The 6,047-nt window shown below is 49.0% G+C and overlaps 1 long non-coding RNA gene across 1 annotated transcript; it reads right to left on the bottom strand.

The window, feature by feature from the left end:
- Window positions 1-396: 396 nt before the first annotated feature.
- LOC128627639 (uncharacterized) lies at window positions 397-3,220 on the bottom strand. The gene is made up of 4 exons (XR_008391887.1): window positions 2,215-3,220; window positions 1,742-1,849; window positions 1,094-1,210; window positions 397-650 (listed from the first exon to the last, which is right to left on the bottom strand). It is a non-coding gene; the product is annotated as an uncharacterized LOC128627639 (long non-coding RNA).
- Window positions 3,221-6,047: the final 2,827 nt, after the last annotated feature.

The raw sequence follows: 6,047 nt of genomic DNA on the forward strand, positions 1-6,047 counted from the left end.
CAGAATCACAGATGGGAGGCGGGTGTTCACTTTCATCTGTTATTTCTGGTTCTCTGAACAGAGAGCAGTAGGCCTCGTGGTATATTTTGGAAACCATTCCTTCCTCCCCCTTTTAGTAAAAAATTTGCTACAGAATAGTTAATTCCTCATTGTTGATAAAATTAAGCAAAAAAGTAACCTGACTTTGGAGGTGTAAAACTATACTGATGAAGCACTTAAATGATGTAATTACACACCCGGGATTCAACAGAACCGATTTCTCATTTCCTTGGGCACCAACCACAGTGAACAAAGAAGCAACATTTTGAATAGGTGTGGTTTCTCATTCAATGTTAGTATCATTGTGAGTGGAAAATAAACTGCATTTTTATCTTTTGAAGAAAATTATTTCTTGATTTTAATACAGATCATGTATTTGGGAAAAAAAATACTGGAAGCTGGCCGAATCCCATTTCGACTGTTACACTGACTTTACCACAAGTGCAGCACTGACAGCGAACCCACTGTCTCCCACCATCCCATGGTCTTTAGGCGCTTTCCTGGGAGCAGCAGGTTCTGGGGAAACAGGTCACAGCAGCTGCACTTCTGCTCCCTTGTCATTCTAACAAGCCTCTCTGAGGAGTGTTTTTGAAGCTGGTCACATGGTAATTCTGTTTGTGTCAGGAAAAACAGAAAGACAGGGTTTTTTTTGACACCATAAAGAGAGACCCAGGTAAGAACAGGAGGTCTCCTAATCTCTAGTACAAGTGGCAGCAGAAGTGAAACTTGAGCTGGTGTTCATCACACTCAGGGACAGGGCAGTGATGGGTCACTGGGGAGAGCTGGGCAGATGTTCCCCTCCCTTCCCCAGGTAATGGGAGCCTTTGGTGGCTTTAGGTTGTACTGAGTCCTGTGACAGTGATAATCAGACTCCAGATTAAGATGGAACCCGGAGGTGGGCAGGGAGGTCTTGAGCACCAAGAAGGAGCCAGAGAAGAGGCTGAACCCCTGAGGGTCAGTGACCTCTGCCCTAGGTTACGAGGTCAGAGACTTGCCCTGGAGCCCTGAGGACCAGAAAGTTCACTACTCCCTTTGCAGAAGAAGGGATGGTTACCTGGGCCGATCAAGAGCTTTCCAGGGGCAGTGACTCAGGAACACCTCAGGGATGTCCTACTTCTGCTGGCCCATAGACTGGCCCACACCCTGGAGTGATGGACATTTCCAACTACATCTGAGAGGAGAGGGGACACAGTCAGAGCCTGTGGGCTCAGGAAACCCACTCACAATGACCCCATGATCCTGAGTGGTGGCAGCTGTGAGAGCCTCTCTTCCATGCACCCACTTCCCCCACGAGCCTTCCAGCAGGAAGAGAGTTTCCACAGCTGCTGTGGAGCCTCCCCCACCACCTTGTGACCCGAAGAGATATGTAGGCCTAAGACCCCCTATTTCCCCATGTGAGGAATTTCCTCAGGGAACTGTCGTCTTCTACCCCCAACTTCACAACTAAGACTCAGGGCCCCTACAAGGTTAACAGGGTAGCTCTACCTCTGGATTCCTCCTGGGCCTGAGTCTTCACTCACCTCTGAGTTTCCAGGCGGAGACATGGCACTTCTTGGCCTGCCCGGTGCTCAGGGGCAGGGATGGGAATGGGACAGTCTCTGCTCTGAGCCCTAACAGCACACAGTCTGTGCAGTGAGCAACTGTCCCCCTGCTGGGATGGTCCTGGGCTCGGACCAAGGGGAAAGGCAGGAAGGGCCGTTACCTTATCCCAAGGGAAAGAGGGAAGTTCCACAGGCTCTGGTTGTAGTGCACATGGCAGCACTGCTGTGTCATTAATGTTTTGTTTTGGTTTGGTTTCTGCTTCCTGAGACTTTAGAAACATAGGAGAAAAAAGTGAGAATAACTCATAATGGATTAAATGGTACACTCAAGTACATTTTAACTATTTACAAGTTATTTGAATATGTTCTATTGTCATAAAACAAACCATGGGAGGGTTTTGCCCTACTTCCCCATCTGTATGAATCACTGTGAGGAGCACCACTGTACCAGATCCCACAGTAATAGTCGGCCTCGTCCTGAGGCTGCAGCCCAGAGATGAGCAGGAGCCCTGTGTTGGCCAAAGTGTCTTTGGATCCAGAGATGCGGCTGGGGACCCCAGAGCCCTGGTGCTTGCTTGAGTCTGATTTAAACTGCAGTAGATATTGGAGAGGGCTCCCTGGTTTCTGTTAGTACCAGTTTGTGTAGTAGTTGTCAACACTGAAGCCACTGCTCATGGTGCAGGTGAGTCTGGCTGTAGCTCCAGGAGATGCAGAGAGGGAGGGCAGCTGAGTCAGCACAGGGTATGAGAGGGAACCTGGGAAGTACATACTTTTCAGTGATGAGATAAAAATCAGGGGAGATTTCTTAGCAGATGGAGTATGAAGAGAATAAATAGGAACAGAGGCCTGATACCAAGGCCTGTCCCTACCTGTGCAGTGAGAGAGGAACACGAGGAGCAGAGGGGTCCAGGCCATGGTGCACACAGCCCCTGAGCCCACAGTGGGGCTGGGCTGCCCAGGCCTCTTTTCTGCCCACCCTCTGCCAGGGGAGGGGCAGTCCATGCAAATGTGTGTCCACCCAGAGGCTGCCCAGCCCCTCCCTGAGCCCTGGTGCTGGAGCTCAGCTCACACCCCAGAGTGAGGAGAATGAAGATTGATTTCACCCCGTGAAAGAGCCCTTAGACGAAACACCTGCTGAGAAAACTCAACCATCTTTGTTCAGAGGACTCTGACAGGCCATAAAAGACATAGCTGCTGAGTTACCATCAGGGAGCACAGGGCGGGTCTCCCTGTGACTGTGCCCCACCCCCACCCAGCTCCTTTGCCTGAATGGTCTTCATTGAGCAGCTGTGTGGGGACCCCAGGGAAGTCCCACAGCGCCCCCTGCTGGTTACAGAGCACATTCCTCCCCATGGTGCAAAGCCCTGAGAGTCCTGCTGGTTTCTGTGGCTCCCTAGGTCTCTGTCTCTATTCACACATCCGTGGTCTAATTTTCAAAATAGAACAACCTCATGATCCAGTTTTTCCAACTCTGGGTATGTATCTGCAGAAAAGAAAAACACTATTTTGAAAACATACCTGCAAACCCCATACTCATGGCAACATTATTACAATAACTAAGATATAAAAATCATCAAAGTGATTGATGACACACTCACATCTGGAGTGTGACACACTCAGAACACACTCACATCTGGAGGAAGCCCATCCATCAGGTGCTCGTTGCCAAGTACGCCCCCAACAGGTTCTACATCGCCTCCAAAGATGTCCCTGGGGGAGCTGAGGATCTGGGGGCACCACGCGGAAGGAGCACCCCTTCAAGTATGAGGTTCAGCCCTTTGCTGGGAGGGTCGGGCGTGCTGCTAAAACGGAAGACGGCAGACCAGCCAGGCCAGGTGGTGGCTTCCAGAAAGACTCAGAGCGGACAGGAGCCCACCTTACCTTGTATTCCACTCTCAGTCTCTGTGCTTGATTTTAAAAAAGAGACTCTGATTTTTTTTTTAATGTTCTTAACTGTTGCCTGTTCTCATTACCCAGTCGTGGTCACAGGCCCTGCCTCCAGGGTTGTAGAGTCCTTGTCCCCAGACCGAGGCGTCTGGGTCACCATTTCAGGGTCACGCTTTGATGTTTTCCTGTCTTTCCTTCCCTCTGCTGCCCACAAGGTCAGAGATTAGTTACGGTAAAGATAAACTCACTGTAATCTGTGACACTTCTCCCCTCCCTCTTCCTTTAAGTGCATTTAAATTAATTATGAACCAAAAATAACTACATAAATGGTAAGCCATTATAAATTTTTTTAAATATTTTTTAATTTTTTAAATATTTTATTTATTTATCTTTAGAAAAGAAGGGAAGGAGAGAGGGAGAGAAACATCAATGTATATTTGCCTTCCATATGTCCCCTGCTGGGAACTGGCCTGCAGGGAACCGGCCTGCAACCCTGGCATGTGCCCTGACTGAGAATCGAACCGCGATTATATGGTTCACAGGCCCATGCTCAATCCACTGAGCTACACCAGCCAGGGCTATAAATTTCTTTTAATTCATAATCTACCCTCTATGCATAGGAGAGGGGACCAAAGTCAAGGTCACTCATAAACTGAATAATTATTAAAATTAATTAATAGATTCAGGGGATTCTTGTTTTATTGTCTATTTTGTATGTTTTGGAACTTTTCCTTATTGTTAATTTTATTTATGAATCACATCAGTCGTGACTTACAAAACACAAATGATCTGTGTTAACAAGATTTAAAAAGAGAGCATTCTCATTTTCACAAATTAAAGTTAGATAATAATGATGATGATGATGGTAACATGTGTGTGACTGAGTTGGCATTCATCCCAAAGGCAGCATCCCAGCTTGTCCACACGCTTAGATCTTTAGCCCCTGAGATGCCCTCTCTGACCTTCCTAATTGCAGTCGTCCCCACTCCCCTTGCTATGGCGGGGCTGAGAGTCTACACTGTGTCCAATAAAATAGGGACACGGTATTGGCTGGGCGTTCGCATTACCTCCACTAAGCAGCTGCGTTTCGGGGCTTCCGCATTTTGTGTCCATGCTCCAGTACAGGCGTGACTTCTCTCTGCCTCCCTCTGCCGGCTCCCCTCCTCCTGCCTCCGCCACTCACCTTCCTTTGCTTCAACGACACCGGGTTTCCTCCAGCTCCCAAAACGGGGCATGCTGTTCCCTACCTTACAATGCTGTTCCCCAACCTGCAGTGCCATCCTCTTGGCACCAATCTAGTATTTCAACAATGTCATTAATTTTCTGCTGGGCAAAAATCAGTATATTTCTAATATATTTTTTAAGTTTCTTGAGTACATGTTGCTTGCAACAAAGAGAAAGGAATTCATGGCATGGTCTCTGCAGGACACCGTCCCTGTGAGGTGCAGGTTCCTCATTACCCCTGTCCCCACATTAATCTGAACAGGGAAAGATGGAGACACGCTGACCATCAGCTGAACGTGGAAAACCAGATACGTCAAAGAACAAACTCCCGTTTTCAACAAGTGCCTGGAAGACACTTTGCAAACCAGGAGCAGCACCTTCAGGAGAAGCAGTGGGACAAATGAAGTCACTGGAGGCCGTGTCAGTAACTCCCCCACTGTCTGTGGCTGCCCTGCTAGTTCAGATGTCGGGACATGTGATTTCACATCAGGTAACTATGTCTGTGCTCAGGCTTTTTGAAGGGCAGATGGTGCCTCGGTACCTCTTCTGACACTGTAACTGTGTTGGTCACTACCACAGAGTAATAGGCAGTACAACTCCACCCTTGTCCCTCAGATAAGCCCCCAAGAGGGTCAGGGTAGTTGTATTGATGAGGAGGGTCCCAGAGGTCAAAGGCAGGGGTCAGGGTGTCCAGAATTGCTTCTTGTTTGTATCATAAATTAGTGAAGTTCCTGGGTGCTTGGCCCGACTTCTGCTGGAACTGGTATGAATAGTGACTGCTGGAAAATGCTCCAGTGCTAGAGCCACAGGTGAGAGTGACTGTCCCTCCTGGGGACACAGTCAGTGAGGGCTCCTGAGACTCACAGCCTGACAATCGGACCCTGAAATACGTAGAATCACATGTCATTGATGAAGAGTAAAAGCAGAGGGATGGATGCCTCCAAAGGCTGGGCCCTGAAGAGTCCATGGACCTGGACAGAGGGTGAGGAGGGGGAGCAGGAGGAGAGGATCCCAGGCCACGGTGGGCACCTTCCAAATGCCCTGGCCTGCATCGGGCACTGGTCTCTGGGTGTCCTTTTATCTTCCCCTCAGCTCCCCTGGTGAAGGGTGTTTCCGGTGTTGCCATATCCAAAATGAGCTCACAGGGCCATCTGATCCTGGGTCCTGGGCCCACTTTGTAGCTTTCACCTTCAGGAGAAGGCTGGGGTCATTCTGAGCTGTGAGTCTCTTACTTTGGAGGAAGCACCTGCTGTCACCTCAAACTCGGGCCATGAGCATCAGCCCAAGGCCCATTTAATCACAACCATTAGACTTTGATTCAGCCATTGTAGCTCTGAGAAGACCCACAGCGCCCCC

Source organism: Artibeus jamaicensis, unplaced genomic scaffold (genome assembly GCF_021234435.1).
Source record: "Artibeus jamaicensis isolate MK-2021 breed Jamaican fruit bat unplaced genomic scaffold, CSHL_Jam_final contig_1255, whole genome shotgun sequence".
NCBI classification, from domain to species: Eukaryota; Metazoa; Chordata; class Mammalia; order Chiroptera; family Phyllostomidae; genus Artibeus; species Artibeus jamaicensis.